At 50.1% G+C, this 14975-nt stretch overlaps 26 non-coding genes across 26 annotated transcripts; all 26 read right to left on the reverse strand.

Moving 5' to 3' along the window:
• Positions 1-72: 72 nt before the first annotated feature.
• Positions 73-144, reverse strand: Trnat-cgu (transfer RNA threonine (anticodon CGU)). The gene has a single exon. It is a non-coding gene; the product is annotated as a tRNA-Thr (tRNA).
• Positions 145-834: 690 nt separating this feature from the next.
• On the reverse strand, positions 835-908 carry Trnan-guu (transfer RNA asparagine (anticodon GUU)). The gene has a single exon. It is a non-coding gene; the product is annotated as a tRNA-Asn (tRNA).
• A 332-nt stretch (positions 909-1240) lies between these two features.
• On the reverse strand, positions 1241-1312 carry Trnat-cgu (transfer RNA threonine (anticodon CGU)). The gene has a single exon. It is a non-coding gene; the product is annotated as a tRNA-Thr (tRNA).
• A 690-nt stretch (positions 1313-2002) lies between these two features.
• Trnan-guu (transfer RNA asparagine (anticodon GUU)) lies at positions 2003-2076 on the reverse strand. The gene has a single exon. It is a non-coding gene; the product is annotated as a tRNA-Asn (tRNA).
• Positions 2077-2409: 333 nt separating this feature from the next.
• Trnat-cgu (transfer RNA threonine (anticodon CGU)) lies at positions 2410-2481 on the reverse strand. The gene has a single exon. It is a non-coding gene; the product is annotated as a tRNA-Thr (tRNA).
• Positions 2482-3171: 690 nt separating this feature from the next.
• Trnan-guu (transfer RNA asparagine (anticodon GUU)) lies at positions 3172-3245 on the reverse strand. Its single transcript has one exon. It is a non-coding gene; the product is annotated as a tRNA-Asn (tRNA).
• A 333-nt stretch (positions 3246-3578) lies between these two features.
• Positions 3579-3650, reverse strand: Trnat-cgu (transfer RNA threonine (anticodon CGU)). Its single transcript has one exon. It is a non-coding gene; the product is annotated as a tRNA-Thr (tRNA).
• A 690-nt stretch (positions 3651-4340) lies between these two features.
• Trnan-guu (transfer RNA asparagine (anticodon GUU)) lies at positions 4341-4414 on the reverse strand. Its single transcript has one exon. It is a non-coding gene; the product is annotated as a tRNA-Asn (tRNA).
• A 333-nt stretch (positions 4415-4747) lies between these two features.
• Positions 4748-4819, reverse strand: Trnat-cgu (transfer RNA threonine (anticodon CGU)). The gene has a single exon. It is a non-coding gene; the product is annotated as a tRNA-Thr (tRNA).
• A 690-nt stretch (positions 4820-5509) lies between these two features.
• On the reverse strand, positions 5510-5583 carry Trnan-guu (transfer RNA asparagine (anticodon GUU)). The gene has a single exon. It is a non-coding gene; the product is annotated as a tRNA-Asn (tRNA).
• A 333-nt stretch (positions 5584-5916) lies between these two features.
• On the reverse strand, positions 5917-5988 carry Trnat-cgu (transfer RNA threonine (anticodon CGU)). The gene has a single exon. It is a non-coding gene; the product is annotated as a tRNA-Thr (tRNA).
• Positions 5989-6678: 690 nt separating this feature from the next.
• Trnan-guu (transfer RNA asparagine (anticodon GUU)) lies at positions 6679-6752 on the reverse strand. The gene has a single exon. It is a non-coding gene; the product is annotated as a tRNA-Asn (tRNA).
• Positions 6753-7086: 334 nt separating this feature from the next.
• Positions 7087-7158, reverse strand: Trnat-cgu (transfer RNA threonine (anticodon CGU)). Its single transcript has one exon. It is a non-coding gene; the product is annotated as a tRNA-Thr (tRNA).
• Positions 7159-7848: 690 nt separating this feature from the next.
• On the reverse strand, positions 7849-7922 carry Trnan-guu (transfer RNA asparagine (anticodon GUU)). The gene has a single exon. It is a non-coding gene; the product is annotated as a tRNA-Asn (tRNA).
• Positions 7923-8255: 333 nt separating this feature from the next.
• Positions 8256-8327, reverse strand: Trnat-cgu (transfer RNA threonine (anticodon CGU)). Its single transcript has one exon. It is a non-coding gene; the product is annotated as a tRNA-Thr (tRNA).
• Positions 8328-9017: 690 nt separating this feature from the next.
• Positions 9018-9091, reverse strand: Trnan-guu (transfer RNA asparagine (anticodon GUU)). The gene has a single exon. It is a non-coding gene; the product is annotated as a tRNA-Asn (tRNA).
• Positions 9092-9424: 333 nt separating this feature from the next.
• Positions 9425-9496, reverse strand: Trnat-cgu (transfer RNA threonine (anticodon CGU)). Its single transcript has one exon. It is a non-coding gene; the product is annotated as a tRNA-Thr (tRNA).
• Positions 9497-10186: 690 nt separating this feature from the next.
• On the reverse strand, positions 10187-10260 carry Trnan-guu (transfer RNA asparagine (anticodon GUU)). The gene has a single exon. It is a non-coding gene; the product is annotated as a tRNA-Asn (tRNA).
• Positions 10261-10593: 333 nt separating this feature from the next.
• Positions 10594-10665, reverse strand: Trnat-cgu (transfer RNA threonine (anticodon CGU)). The gene has a single exon. It is a non-coding gene; the product is annotated as a tRNA-Thr (tRNA).
• Positions 10666-11355: 690 nt separating this feature from the next.
• Trnan-guu (transfer RNA asparagine (anticodon GUU)) lies at positions 11356-11429 on the reverse strand. The gene has a single exon. It is a non-coding gene; the product is annotated as a tRNA-Asn (tRNA).
• A 332-nt stretch (positions 11430-11761) lies between these two features.
• Positions 11762-11833, reverse strand: Trnat-cgu (transfer RNA threonine (anticodon CGU)). The gene has a single exon. It is a non-coding gene; the product is annotated as a tRNA-Thr (tRNA).
• Positions 11834-12523: 690 nt separating this feature from the next.
• Trnan-guu (transfer RNA asparagine (anticodon GUU)) lies at positions 12524-12597 on the reverse strand. The gene has a single exon. It is a non-coding gene; the product is annotated as a tRNA-Asn (tRNA).
• A 334-nt stretch (positions 12598-12931) lies between these two features.
• Positions 12932-13003, reverse strand: Trnat-cgu (transfer RNA threonine (anticodon CGU)). Its single transcript has one exon. It is a non-coding gene; the product is annotated as a tRNA-Thr (tRNA).
• A 690-nt stretch (positions 13004-13693) lies between these two features.
• Positions 13694-13767, reverse strand: Trnan-guu (transfer RNA asparagine (anticodon GUU)). Its single transcript has one exon. It is a non-coding gene; the product is annotated as a tRNA-Asn (tRNA).
• A 333-nt stretch (positions 13768-14100) lies between these two features.
• On the reverse strand, positions 14101-14172 carry Trnat-cgu (transfer RNA threonine (anticodon CGU)). The gene has a single exon. It is a non-coding gene; the product is annotated as a tRNA-Thr (tRNA).
• Positions 14173-14862: 690 nt separating this feature from the next.
• Positions 14863-14936, reverse strand: Trnan-guu (transfer RNA asparagine (anticodon GUU)). The gene has a single exon. It is a non-coding gene; the product is annotated as a tRNA-Asn (tRNA).
• Positions 14937-14975: the final 39 nt, after the last annotated feature.

Consider the following 14975-nt stretch of genomic DNA (forward strand, 5'->3'; position numbering starts at 1 on the left):
TTCAGTGCACTGCCATTTGTTAGATGCTGCTCGAGCTAGCTCTGCTCTCAGCAGCAACGTTAAAAGAATGAATGCCTTCTGTGAGGGTCGAACTCACGACCCCTGGTTTACGAGACCAGTGCTCTACCACAGAGCTAAGAAGGCCGCAGCTTTGCCTTCGTGAGCTACTCCTGAATTGTCACGTCATCATACTGAATCTTACAGCCCTCGACCAGATATCGGATTTGACACACACATGCTGCTGGGGGTGTCCACCTTACCGTTTTCCAACTCTCTTCACTGTTTCATCCTTACGATCGACGACGAGCGTCAAGCCACCAAAGGTTTGCGGTCTGCGAAAAACTTGACCTAGTGCACAGCTTGTGGGATAGCGTGGCTCTACTGTGAAACGCGCCTTTCGACTCCTCTCTCCGGCTACAGTATGCTGTCGTCCACAGTGGCACTGAAGTTGCCCATTGGGCTTCATGTAAGGCGACTGCACGCCGCTCGGCCAACAGCGGCCTACTGCAGACCGACACTTAAGAGACGCCAAATGCAGATCGACATCGAGAGAGAGGCCCTGTCACATGGCACTCGCGGTGTATACGCTGAAATGAAATGTAAATAATACATCTTTTGTAGTGGTCGTCGCTCTACTGCAATGTCACACGTGCCGAATGAATAGGAAAACAGTAGAACGTCCGCATAGGGCCATGTTTTTACCTCCACTGTCACGTGGCTGAATGTGTATAAGGCTGTGTGGCATCATTCAAACACAGCCAAACTGTCACTCTAGCTGTGTATCTCTATCAAAGTGGACATATGTCTTCACCTCGGTGGCGATTAAAACGATTTCGCCCCCAGGTGGGCTCGAACAACCAACCTTTCGGTTAACAGCCGAACGCGCTAGCCGATTGCGCCACGGAGGCCTTGACTTGCGGTCACTCCTGCTCTCTTTATCAATGCAACTCGTATACTTTCTGCAGGCACCTCGCAGAATGGTAGTATCTGCTTACGCCTCTTCACATGGATAACGTGCATGCACACTGTAGCGGAGCTCATTAACGAATGACATCGCCAAGCATGACATTCTACTACAAAATGCATACAAAACATTGTTCCGCCTACACATTCAGTAAACCTCTGATGCAAGTAGAGAATTCTTTATCGGTTGTAGATCTTCCCCTTCATTCAGTGCACTGCCATTTGTTAGATGCTGCTCGAGCTAGCTCTGCTCTCAGCAGCAACGTTAAAAAATGAATGCCTTCTGTGAGGGTCGAACTCACGACCCCTGGTTTACGAGACCAGTGCTCTACCACAGAGCTAAGAAGGCCGCAGCTTTGCCTTCCTGAGCTACTCCCGAATTGTCACGTCATCATACTGAATCTTACAGCCCTCGACCAGATATCGGATTTGACACACACATGCTGCTGGGGGTGTCCACCTTACCGTTTTCCAACTCTCTTCACTGTTTCACCCTTACGATCGACGACGAGCGTCAAGCCACCAAAGGTTTGCGGTCTGCGAAAAACTTGACCTAGTGCACAGCTTGTGGGATAGCGTGGCTCTACTGTGAAACGCGCCTTTCGACTCCTCTCTCCGGCTACAGTATGCTGTCGTCCACAGTGGCACTGAAGTTGCCCATTGGGCTTCATGTAAGGCGACTGCACGCCGCTCGGCCAACAGCGGCCTACTGCAGACCGACACTTAAGAGACGCCAAATGCAGATCGACATCGAGAGAGAGGCCCTGTCACATGGCACTCGCGGTGTATACGCTGAAATGAAATGTAAATAATACATCTTTTGTAGTGGTCGTCGCTCTACTGCAGTGTCACACATGCCGAATGAATAGGAAAACAGTAGAACGTCCGCATAGGGCCATGCTTTTACCTCCACTGTCACGTGGCTGAATGTGTATAAGGCTGTGTGGCATCATTCAAACACAGCCTAACTGTCACTCTAGCTGTGTATCTCTATCAAAGTGGACATATGTCATCACCTCGGTGGCGATTAAAACGATTTCGCCCCCGGGTGGGCTCGAACCACCAACCTTTCGGTTAACAGCCGAACGCGCTAGCCGATTGCGCCACGGAGGCCTTGACTTGCGGTTACTCCTGCTCTCTTTATCAATGCAACTCGTATACTTTCTGCAGGCACCTCGCAGAATGGTAGTATCTGCTTACGCCTCTTCACATGGATAACGTGCATGCACACTGTAGCGGAGCTCATTACCGAATGACATCGCCAAGCATGAAATTCTACTACAAAATGCATACAAAACAGTGTTCCGCCTACACATTCAGTAAACCTCTGATGCAAGTAGAGCATTCTTTATCGGTTGTAGAACTTCCCCTTCATTCAGTGCACTGCCATTTGTTAGATGCTGCTCGAGCTAGCTCTGCTCTCAGCAGCAACGTTAAAAAAATGAATGCCTTCTGTGAGGGTCGAACTCACGACCCCTGGTTTACGAGACCAGTGCTCTACCACTGAGCTAAGAAGGCCGCAGCTTTGCCTTCGTGAGCTACTCCCGAATTGTCACGTCATCATACTGAATCTTACAGCCCTCGACCAGAAGTCGGATTTGACACACACATGCTGCTGGGGGTGTCCACCTTACCGTTTTCCAACTCTCTTCACTGTTTCACCCTTACGATCGACGACGAGCGTCAAGCCACCAAAGGTTTGCGGTCTGCGAAAAACTTGACCTAGTGCACAGCTTGTGGGATAGCGTGGCTCTACTGTGAAACGCGCCTTTCGACTCCTCTCTCCGGCTACAGTATGCTGTCGTCCACAGTGGCACTGAAGTTGCCCATTGGGCTTCATGTAAGGCGACTGCACGCCGCTCGGCCAACAGCGGCCTACTGCAGACCGACACTTAAGAGACGCCAAATGCAGATCGACATCGAGAGAGAGGCCCTGTCACATGGCACTCGCGGTGTATACGCTGAAATGAAATGTAAATAATACATCTTTTGTAGTGGTCGTCGCTCTACTGCAATGTCACACGTGCCGAATGAATAGGAAAACAGTAGAACGTCCGCATAGGGCCATGTTTTTACCTCCACTGTCACGTGGCTGAATGTGTATAAGGGTGTGTGGCATCATTCAAACACAGCCAAACTGTCACTCTAGCTGTGTATCTCTATCAAAGTGGACATATGTCTTCACCTCGGTGGCGATTAAAACGATTTCGCCCCCGGGTGGGCTCGAACCACCAACCTTTCGGTTAACAGCCGAACGCGCTAGCCGATTGCGCCACGGAGGCCTTGACTTGCGGTCACTCCTGCTCTCTTTATCAATGCAACTCGTATACTTTCTGCAGGCACCTCGCAGAATGGTAGTATCTGCTTACGCCTCTTCACATGGATAACGTGCATGCACACTGTAGCGGAGCTCATTAACGAATGACATCGCCAAGCATGACATTCTACTACAAAATGCATACAAAACAGTGTTCCGCCTACACATTCAGTAAACCTCTGATGCAAGTAGAGCATTCTTTATCGGTTGTAGAACTTCCCCTTCATTCAGTGCACTGCCATTTGTTAGATGCTGCTCGAGCTAGCTCTGCTCTCAGCAGCAACGTTAAAAGAATGAATGCCTTCTGTGAGGGTCGAACTCACGACCCCTGGTTTACGAGACCAGTGCTCTACCACAGAGCTAAGAAGGCCGCAGCTTTGCCTTCGTGAGCTACTCCTGAATTGTCACGTCATCATACTGAATCTTACAGCCCTCGACCAGATATCGGATTTGACACACACATGCTGCTGGGGGTGTCCACCTTACCGTTTTCCAACTCTCTTCACTGTTTCATCCTTACGATCGACGACGAGCGTCAAGCCACCAAAGGTTTGCGGTCTGCGAAAAACTTGACCTAGTGCACAGCTTGTGGGATAGCGTGGCTCTACTGTGAAACGCGCCTTTCGACTCCTCTCTCCGGCTACAGTATGCTGTCGTCCACAGTGGCACTGAAGTTGCCCATTGGGCTTCATGTAAGGCGACTGCACGCCGCTCGGCCAACAGCGGCCTACTGCAGACCGACACTTAAGAGACGCCAAATGCAGATCGACATCGAGAGAGAGGCCCTGTCACATGGCACTCGCGGTGTATACGCTGAAATGAAATGTAAATAATACATCTTTTGTAGTGGTCGTCGCTCTACTGCAATGTCACACGTGCCGAATGAATAGGAAAACAGTAGAACGTCCGCATAGGGCCATGTTTTTACCTCCACTGTCACGTGGCTGAATGTGTATAAGGGTGTGTGGCATCATTCAAACACAGCCAAACTGTCACTCTAGCTGTGTATCTCTATCAAAGTGGACATATGTCTTCACCTCGGTGGCGATTAAAACGATTTCGCCCCCGGGTGGGCTCGAACCACCAACCTTTCGGTTAACAGCCGAACGCGCTAGCCGATTGCGCCACGGAGGCCTTGACTTGCGGTCACTCCTGCTCTCTTTATCAATGCAACTCGTATACTTTCTGCAGGCACCTCGCAGAATGGTAGTATCTGCTTACGCCTCTTCACATGGATAACGTGCATGCACAATGTAGCGGAGCTCATTAACGAATGACATCGCCAAGCATGACATTCTACTACAAAATGCATACAAAACAGTGTTCCGCCTACACATTCAGTAAACCTCTGATGCAAGTAGAGCATTCTTTATCGGTTGTAGAACTTCCCCTTCATTCAGTGCACTGCCATTTGTTAGATGCTGCTCGAGCTAGCTCTGCTCTCAGCAGCAACGTTAAAAGAATGAATGCCTTCTGTGAGGGTCGAACTCACGACCCCTGGTTTACGAGACCAGTGCTCTACCACAGAGCTAAGAAGGCCGCAGCTTTGCCTTCGTGAGCTACTCCTGAATTGTCACGTCATCATACTGAATCTTACAGCCCTCGACCAGATATCGGATTTGACACACACATGCTGCTGGGGGTGTCCACCTTACCGTTTTCCAACTCTCTTCACTGTTTCATCCTTACGATCGACGACGAGCGTCAAGCCACCAAAGGTTTGCGGTCTGCGAAAAACTTGACCTAGTGCACAGCTTGTGGGATAGCGTGGCTCTACTGTGAAACGCGCCTTTCGACTCCTCTCTCCGGCTACAGTATGCTGTCGTCCACAGTGGCACTGAAGTTGCCCATTGGGCTTCATGTAAGGCGACTGCACGCCGCTCGGCCAACAGCGGCCTACTGCAGACCGACACTTAAGAGACGCCAAATGCAGATCGACATCGAGAGAGAGGCCCTGTCACATGGCACTCGCGGTGTATACGCTGAAATGAAATGTAAATAATACATCTTTTGTAGTGGTCGTCGCTCTACTGCAATGTCACACGTGCCGAATGAATAGGAAAACAGTAGAACGTCCGCATAGGGCCATGTTTTTACCTCCACTGTCACGTGGCTGAATGTGTATAAGGCTGTGTGGCATCATTCAAACACAGCCAAACTGTCACTCTAGCTGTGTATCTCTATCAAAGTGGACATATGTCTTCACCTCGGTGGCGATTAAAACGATTTCGCCCCCAGGTGGGCTCGAACAACCAACCTTTCGGTTAACAGCCGAACGCGCTAGCCGATTGCGCCACGGAGGCCTTGACTTGCGGTCACTCCTGCTCTCTTTATCAATGCAACTCGTATACTTTCTGCAGGCACCTCGCAGAATGGTAGTATCTGCTTACGCCTCTTCACATGGATAACGTGCATGCACACTGTAGCGGAGCTCATTAACGAATGACATCGCCAAGCATGACATTCTACTGCAAAATGCATACAAAACATTGTTCCGCCTACACATTCAGTAAACCTCTGATGCAAGTAGAGAATTCTTTATCGGTTGTAGATCTTCCCCTTCATTCAGTGCACTGCCATTTGTTAGATGCTGCTCGAGCTAGCTCTGCTCTCAGCAGCAACGTTAAAAAAATGAATGCCTTCTGTGAGGGTCGAACTCACGACCCCTGGTTTACGAGACCAGTGCTCTACCACAGAGCTAAGAAGGCCGCAGCTTTGCCTTCCTGAGCTACTCCCGAATTGTCACGTCATCATACTGAATCTTACAGCCCTCGACCAGATATCGGATTTGACACACACATGCTGCTGGGGGTGTCCACCTTACCGTTTTCCAACTCTCTTCACTGTTTCACCCTTACGATCGACGACGAGCGTCAAGCCACCAAAGGTTTGCGGTCTGCGAAAAACTTGACCTAGTGCACAGCTTGTGGGATAGCGTGGCTCTACTGTGAAACGCGCCTTTCGACTCCTCTCTCCGGCTACAGTATGCTGTCGTCCACAGTGGCACTGAAGTTGCCCATTGGGCTTCATGTAAGGCGACTGCACGCCGCTCGGCCAACAGCGGCCTACTGCAGACCGACACTTAAGAGACGCCAAATGCAGATCGACATCGAGAGAGAGGCCCTGTCACATGGCACTCGCGGTGTATACGCTGAAATGAAATGTAAATAATACATCTTTTGTAGTGGTCGTCGCTCTATTGCAGTGTCACACATGCCGAATGAATAGGAAAACAGTAGAACGTCCGCATAGGGCCATGCTTTTACCTCCACTGTCACGTGGCTGAATGTGTATAACGCTGTGTGGCATCATTCAAACACAGCCAAACTGTCACTCTAGCTGTGTATCTCTATCAAAGTGGACATATGTCTTCACCTCGGTGGCGATTAAAACGATTTCGCCCCCGGGTGGGCTCGAACCACCAACCTTTCGGTTAACAGCCGAACGCGCTAGCCGATTGCGCCACGGAGGCCTTGACTTGCGGTCACTCCTGCTCTCTTTATCAATGCAACTCGTATACTTTCTGCAGGCACCTCGCAGAATGGTAGTATCTGCTTACGCCTCTTCACATGGAAAACGTGCATGCACACTGTAGCGGAGCTCATTAACGAATGACATCGCCAAGCATGACATTCTACTACAAAATGCATACAAAACAGTGTTCCGCCTACACATTCAGTAAACCTCTGATGCAAGTAGAGCATTCTTTATCGGTTGTAGAACTTCCCCTTCATTCAGTGCACTGCCATTTGTTAGATGCTGCTCGAGCTAGCTCTGCTCTCAGCAGCAAAGTTAAAAAAAATGAATGCCTTCTGTGAGGGTCGAACTCACGACCCCTGGTTTACGAGACCAGTGCTCTACCACAGAGCTAAGAAGGCCGCAGCTTTGCCTTCGTGAGCTACTCCCGAATTGTCACGTCATCATACTGAATCTTACAGCCCTCGACCAGAAGTCGGATTTGACACACACATGCTGCTGGGGGTGTCCACCTTACCGTTTTCCAACTCTCTTCACTGTTTCACCCTTACGATCGACGACGAGCGTCAAGCCACCAAAGGTTTGCGGTCTGCGAAAAACTTGACCTAGTGCACAGCTTGTGGGATAGCGTGGCTCTACTGTGAAACGCGCCTTTCGACTCCTCTCTCCGGCTACAGTATGCTGTCGTCCACAGTGGCACTGAAGTTGCCCATTGGGCTTCATGTAAGGCGACTGCACGCCGCTCGGCCAACAGCGGCCTACTGCAGACCGACACTTAAGAGACGCCAAATGCAGATCGACATCGAGAGAGAGGCCCTGTCACATGGCACTCGCGGTGTATACGCTGAAATGAAATGTAAATAATACATCTTTTGTAGTGGTCGTCGCTCTACTGCAGTGTCACACATGCCGAATGAATAGGAAAACAGTAGAACGTCCGCATAGGGCCATGCTTTTACCTCCACTGTCACGTGGCTGAATGTGTATAAGGCTGTGTGGCATCATTCAAACACAGCCTAACTGTCACTCTAGCTGTGTATCTCTATCAAAGTGGACATATGTCATCACCTCGGTGGCGATTAAAACGATTTCGCCCCCGGGTGGGCTCGAACCACCAACCTTTCGGTTAACAGCCGAACGCGCTAGCCGATTGCGCCACGGAGGCCTTGACTTGCGGTTACTCCTGCTCTCTTTATCAATGCAACTCGTATACTTTCTGCAGGCACCTCGCAGAATGGTAGTATCTGCTTACGCCTCTTCACATGGATAACGTGCATGCACACTGTAGCGGAGCTCATTACCGAATGACATCGCCAAGCATGAAATTCTACTACAAAATGCATACAAAACAGTGTTCCGCCTACACATTCAGTAAACCTCTGATGCAAGTAGAGCATTCTTTATCGGTTGTAGAACTTCCCCTTCATTCAGTGCACTGCCATTTGTTAGATGCTGCTCGAGCTAGCTCTGCTCTCAGCAGCAACGTTAAAAAAATGAATGCCTTCTGTGAGGGTCGAACTCACGACCCCTGGTTTACGAGACCAGTGCTCTACCACTGAGCTAAGAAGGCCGCAGCTTTGCCTTCGTGAGCTACTCCCGAATTGTCACGTCATCATACTGAATCTTACAGCCCTCGACCAGATATCGGATTTGACACACACATGCTGCTGGGGGTGTCCACCTTACCGTTTTCCAAGTCTCTTCACTGTTTCACCCTTACGATCGACGACGAGCGTCAAGCCACCAAAGGTTTGCGGTCTGCGAAAAACTTGACCTAGTGCACAGCTTGTGGGATAGCGTGGCTCTACTGTGAAACGCGCCTTTCGACTCCTCTCTCCGGCTACAGTATGCTGTCGTCCACAGTGGCACTGAAGTTGCCCATTGGGCTTCATGTAAGGCGACTGCACGCCGCTCGGCCAACAGCGGCCTACTGCAGACCGACACTTAAGAGACGCCAAATGCAGATCGACATCGAGAGAGAGGCCCTGTCACATGGCACTCGCGGTGTATACGCTGAAATGAAATGTAAATAATACATCTTTTGTAGTGGTCGTCGCTCTACTGCAATGTCACACGTGCCGAATGAATAGGAAAACAGTAGAACGTCCGCATAGGGCCATGTTTTTACCTCCACTGTCACGTGGCTGAATGTGTATAAGGGTGTGTGGCATCATTCAAACACAGCCAAACTGTCACTCTAGCTGTGTATCTCTATCAAAGTGGACATATGTCTTCACCTCGGTGGCGATTAAAACGATTTCGCCCCCGGGTGGGCTCGAACCACCAACCTTTCGGTTAACAGCCGAACGCGCTAGCCGATTGCGCCACGGAGGCCTTGACTTGCGGTCACTCCTGCTCTCTTTATCAATGCAACTCGTATACTTTCTGCAGGCACCTCGCAGAATGGTAGTATCTGCTTACGCCTCTTCACATGGATAACGTGCATGCACACTGTAGCGGAGCTCATTAACGAATGACATCGCCAAGCATGACATTCTACTACAAAATGCATACAAAACAGTGTTCCGCCTACACATTCAGTAAACCTCTGATGCAAGTAGAGCATTCTTTATCGGTTGTAGAACTTCCCCTTCATTCAGTGCACTGCCATTTGTTAGATGCTGCTCGAGCTAGCTCTGCTCTCAGCAGCAACGTTAAAAAAATGAATGCCTTCTGTGAGGGTCGAACTCACGACCCCTGGTTTACGAGACCAGTGCTCTACCACAGAGCTAAGAAGGCCGCAGCTTTGCCTTCCTGAGCTACTCCCGAATTGTCACGTCATCATACTGAATCTTACAGCCCTCGACCAGATATCGGATTTGACACACACATGCTGCTGGGGGTGTCCACCTTACCGTTTTCCAACTCTCTTCACTGTTTCACCCTTACGATCGACGACGAGCGTCAAGCCACCAAAGGTTTGCGGTCTGCGAAAAACTTGACCTAGTGCACAGCTTGTGGGATAGCGTGGCTCTACTGTGAAACGCGCCTTTCGACTCCTCTCTCCGGCTACAGTATGCTGTCGTCCACAGTGGCACTGAAGTTGCCCATTGGGCTTCATGTAAGGCGACTGCACGCCGCTCGGCCAACAGCGGCCTACTGCAGACCGACACTTAAGAGACGCCAAATGCAGATCGACATCGAGAGAGAGGCCCTGTCACATGGCACTCGCGGTGTATACGCTGAAATGAAATGTAAATAATACATCTTTTGTAGTGGTCGTCGCTCTACTGCAATGTCACACGTGCCGAATGAATAGGAAAACAGTAGAACGTCCGCATAGGGCCATGTTTTTACCTCCACTGTCACGTGGCTGAATGTGTATAAGGGTGTGTGGCATCATTCAAACACAGCCAAACTGTCACTCTAGCTGTGTATCTCTATCAAAGTGGACATATGTCTTCACCTCGGTGGCGATTAAAACGATTTCGCCCCCGGGTGGGCTCGAACCACCAACCTTTCGGTTAACAGCCGAACGCGCTAGCCGATTGCGCCACGGAGGCCTTGACTTGCGGTCACTCCTGCTCTCTTTATCAATGCAACTCGTATACTTTCTGCAGGCACCTCGCAGAATGGTAGTATCTGCTTACGCCTCTTCACATGGATAACGTGCATGCACACTGTAGCGGAGCTCATTAACGAATGACATCGCCAAGCATGACATTCTACTACAAAATGCATACAAAACAGTGTTCCGCCTACACATTCAGTAAACCTCTGATGCAAGTAGAGCATTCTTTATCGGTTGTAGAACTTCCCCTTCATTCAGTGCACTGCCATTTGTTAGATGCTGCTCGAGCTAGCTCTGCTCTCAGCAGCAACGTTAAAAGAATGAATGCCTTCTGTGAGGGTCGAACTCACGACCCCTGGTTTACGAGACCAGTGCTCTACCACAGAGCTAAGAAGGCCGCAGCTTTGCCTTCGTGAGCTACTCCTGAATTGTCACGTCATCATACTGAATCTTACAGCCCTCGACCAGATATCGGATTTGACACACACATGCTGCTGGGGGTGTCCACCTTACCGTTTTCCAACTCTCTTCACTGTTTCATCCTTACGATCGACGACGAGCGTCAAGCCACCAAAGGTTTGCGGTCTGCGAAAAACTTGACCTAGTGCACAGCTTGTGGGATAGCGTGGCTCTACTGTGAAACGCGCCTTTCGACTCCTCTCTCCGGCTACAGTATGCTGTCGTCCACAGTGGCACTGAAGTTGCCCATTGGGCTTCATGTAAGGCGACTGCACGCCGCTCGGCCAACAGCGGCCTACTGCAGACCGACACTTAAGAGACGCCAAATGCAGATCGACATCGAGAGAGAGGCCCTGTCACATGGCACTCGCGGTGTATACGCTGAAATGAAATGTAAATAATACATCTTTTGTAGTGGTCGTCGCTCTACTGCAATGTCACACGTGCCGAATGAATAGGAAAACAGTAGAACGTCCGCATAGGGCCATGTTTTTACCTCCACTGTCACGTGGCTGAATGTGTATAAGGCTGTGTGGCATCATTCAAACATAGCCAAACTGTCACTCTAGCTGTGTATCTCTATCAAAGTGGACATATGTCTTCACCTCGGTGGCGATTAAAACGATTTCGCCCCCAGGTGGGCTCGAACAACCAACCTTTCGGTTAACAGCCGAACGCGCTAGCCGATTGCGCCACGGAGGCCTTGACTTGCGGTCACTCCTGCTCTCTTTATCAATGCAACTCGTATACTTTCTGCAGGCACCTCGCAGAATGGTAGTATCTGCTTACGCCTCTTCACATGGATAACGTGCATGCACACTGTAGCGGAGCTCATTAACGAATGACATCGCCAAGCATGACATTCTACTACAAAATGCATACAAAACATTGTTCCGCCTACACATTCAGTAAACCTCTGATGCAAGTAGAGAATTCTTTATCGGTTGTAGATCTTCCCCTTCATTCAGTGCACTGCCATTTGTTAGATGCTGCTCGAGCTAGCTCTGCTCTCAGCAGCAACGTTAAAAAATGAATGCCTTCTGTGAGGGTCGAACTCACGACCCCTGGTTTACGAGACCAGTGCTCTACCACAGAGCTAAGAAGGCCGCAGCTTTGCCTTCCTGAGCTACTCCCGAATTGTCACGTCATCATACTGAATCTTACAGCCCTCGACCAGATATCGGATTTGACACACACATGCTGCTGGGGGTGTCCACCTTACCGTTTTCCAACTCTCTTCACTGTTTCACCCTTACGATCGACGACGAGCGTCAAGCCACCAAAGGTTTGCGGTCTGCGAAAAACTTGACCTAGTGCACAGCTTGTGGGATAGCGTGGCTCTACTGTGAAACGCGCCTTTCGACTCCTCTCTCCGGCTACAGTATGCTGTCGTCCACAGTGGCACTGAAGTTGCCCATTGGGCTTCATGTAAGGCGACTGCACGCCGCTCGGCCAACAGCGGCCTACTGCAGACCGACACTTAAGAGACGCCAAATGCAGATCGACATCGAGAGAGAGGCCCTGTCACATGGCACTCGCGGTGTATACGCTGAAATGAAATGTAAATAATACATCTTTTGTAGTGGTCGTCGCTCTATTGCAGTGTCACACATGCCGAATGAATAGGAAAACAGTAGAACGTCCGCATAGGGCCATGCTTTTACCTCCACTGTCACGTGGCTGAATGTGTATAACGCTGTGTGGCATCATTCAAACACAGCCAAACTGTCACTCTAGCTGTGTATCTCTATCAAAGTGGACATATGTCTTCACCTCGGTGGCGATTAAAACGATTTCGCCCCCGGGTGGGCTCGAACCACCAACCTTTCGGTTAACAGCCGAACGCGCTAGCCGATTGCGCCACGGAGGCCTTGACTTGCGGTCACTCCTGCTCTCTTTATCAATGCAACTCGTATACTTTCTGCAGGCACCTCGCAGAATGGTAGTATCTGCTTACGCCTCTTCACATGGAAAACGTGCATGCACACTGTAGCGGAGCTCATTAACGAATGACATCGCCAAGCATGACATTCTACTACAAAATGCATACAAAACAGTGTTCCGCCTACACATTCAGTAAACCTCTGATGCAAGTAGAGCATTCTTTATCGGTTGTAGAACTTCCCCTTCATTCAGTGCACTGCCATTTGTTAGATGCTGCTCGAGCTAGCTCTGCTCTCAGCAGCAAAGTTAAAAAAAATGAATGCCTTCTGTGAGGGTCGAACTCACGACCCCTGGTTTACGAGACCAGTGCTCTACCACAGAGCTAAGAAGGCCGCAGCTTTGCCTTCGTGAGCTACTCCCGAATTGTCACGTCATCATACTGAATCTTACAGCCCTCGACCAGAAGTCGGATTTGACACACACATGCTGCTGGGGGTGTCCACCTTACCGTTTTCCAACTCTCTTCACTGTTTCACCCTTACGATCGACGACGAGCGTCAAGCCACCAAAGGTTTGCGGTCTGCGAAAAACTTGACCTAGTGCACAGCTTGTGGGATAGCGTGGCTCTACTGTGAAACGCGCCTTTCGACTCCTCTCTCCGGCTACAGTATGCTGTCGTCCACAGTGGCACTGAAGTTGCCCATTGGGCTTCATGTAAGGCGACTGCACGCCGCTCGGCCAACAGCGGCCTACTGCAGACCGACACTTAAGAGACGCCAAATGCAGATCGACATCGAGAGAGAGGCCCTGTCACATGGCACTCGCGGTGTATACGCTGAAATGAAATGTAAATAATACATCTTTTGTAGTGGTCGTCGCTCTACTGCAGTGTCACACATGCCGAATGAATAGGAAAACAGTAGAACGTCCGCATAGGGCCATGCTTTTACCTCCACTGTCACGTGGCTGAATGTGTATAAGGCTGTGTGGCATCATTCAAACACAGCCTAACTGTCACTCTAGCTGTGTATCTCTATCAAAGTGGACATATGTCATCACCTCGGTGGCGATTAAAACGATTTCGCCCCCGGGTGGGCTCGAACCACCAACCTTTCGGTTAACAGCCGAACGCGCTAGCCGATTGCGCCACGGAGGCCTTGACTTGCGGTTACTCCTGCTCTCTTTATCAATGCAACTCGTATACTTTCTGCAGGCACCTCGCAGAATGGTAGTATCTGCTTACGCCTCTTCACATGGATAACGTGCATGCACACTGTAGCGGAGCTCATTACCGAATGACATCGCCAAGCATGAAATTCTACTACAAAATGCATACAAAACAGTGTTCCGCCTACACATTCAGTAAACCTCTGATGCAAGTAGAGCATTCTTTATCGGTTGTAGAACTTCCCCTTCATTCAGTGCACTGCCATTTGTTAGATGCTGCTCGAGCTAGCTCTGCTCTCAGCAGCAACGTTAAAAAAATGAATGCCTTCTGTGAGGGTCGAACTCACGACCCCTGGTTTACGAGACCAGTGCTCTACCACTGAGCTAAGAAGGCCGCAGCTTTGCCTTCGTGAGCTACTCCCGAATTGTCACGTCATCATACTGAATCTTACAGCCCTCGACCAGAAGTCGGATTTGACACACACATGCTGCTGGGGGTGTCCACCTTACCGTTTTCCAACTCTCTTCACTGTTTCACCCTTACGATCGACGACGAGCGTCAAGCCACCAAAGGTTTGCGGTCTGCGAAAAACTTGACCTAGTGCACAGCTTGTGGGATAGCGTGGCTCTACTGTGAAACGCGCCTTTCGACTCCTCTCTCCGGCTACAGTATGCTGTCGTCCACAGTGGCACTGAAGTTGCCCATTGGGCTTCATGTAAGGCGACTGCACGCCGCTCGGCCAACAGCGGCCTACTGCAGACCGACACTTAAGAGACGCCAAATGCAGATCGACATCGAGAGAGAGGCCCTGTCACATGGCACTCGCGGTGTATACGCTGAAATGAAATGTAAATAATACATCTTTTGTAGTGGTCGTCGCTCTACTGCAATGTCACACGTGCCGAATGAATAGGAAAACAGTAGAACGTCCGCATAGGGCCATGTTTTTACCTCCACTGTCACGTGGCTGAATGTGTATAAGGCTGTGTGGCATCATTCAAACACAGCCAAACTGTCACTCTAGCTGTGTATCTCTATCAAAGTGGACATATGTCTTCACCTCGGTGGCGATTAAAACGATTTCGCCCCCAGGTGGGCTCGAACAACCAACCTTTCGGTTAACAGCCGAACGCGCTAGCCGATTGCGCCACGGAGGCCTTGACTTGCGGTCACTCCTGCTCTCTTTATCAATGCAA

This window comes from Schistocerca cancellata, unplaced genomic scaffold (genome assembly GCF_023864275.1).
Source record: "Schistocerca cancellata isolate TAMUIC-IGC-003103 unplaced genomic scaffold, iqSchCanc2.1 HiC_scaffold_826, whole genome shotgun sequence".
Classification (NCBI taxonomy): Eukaryota; Metazoa; Arthropoda; class Insecta; order Orthoptera; family Acrididae; genus Schistocerca; species Schistocerca cancellata.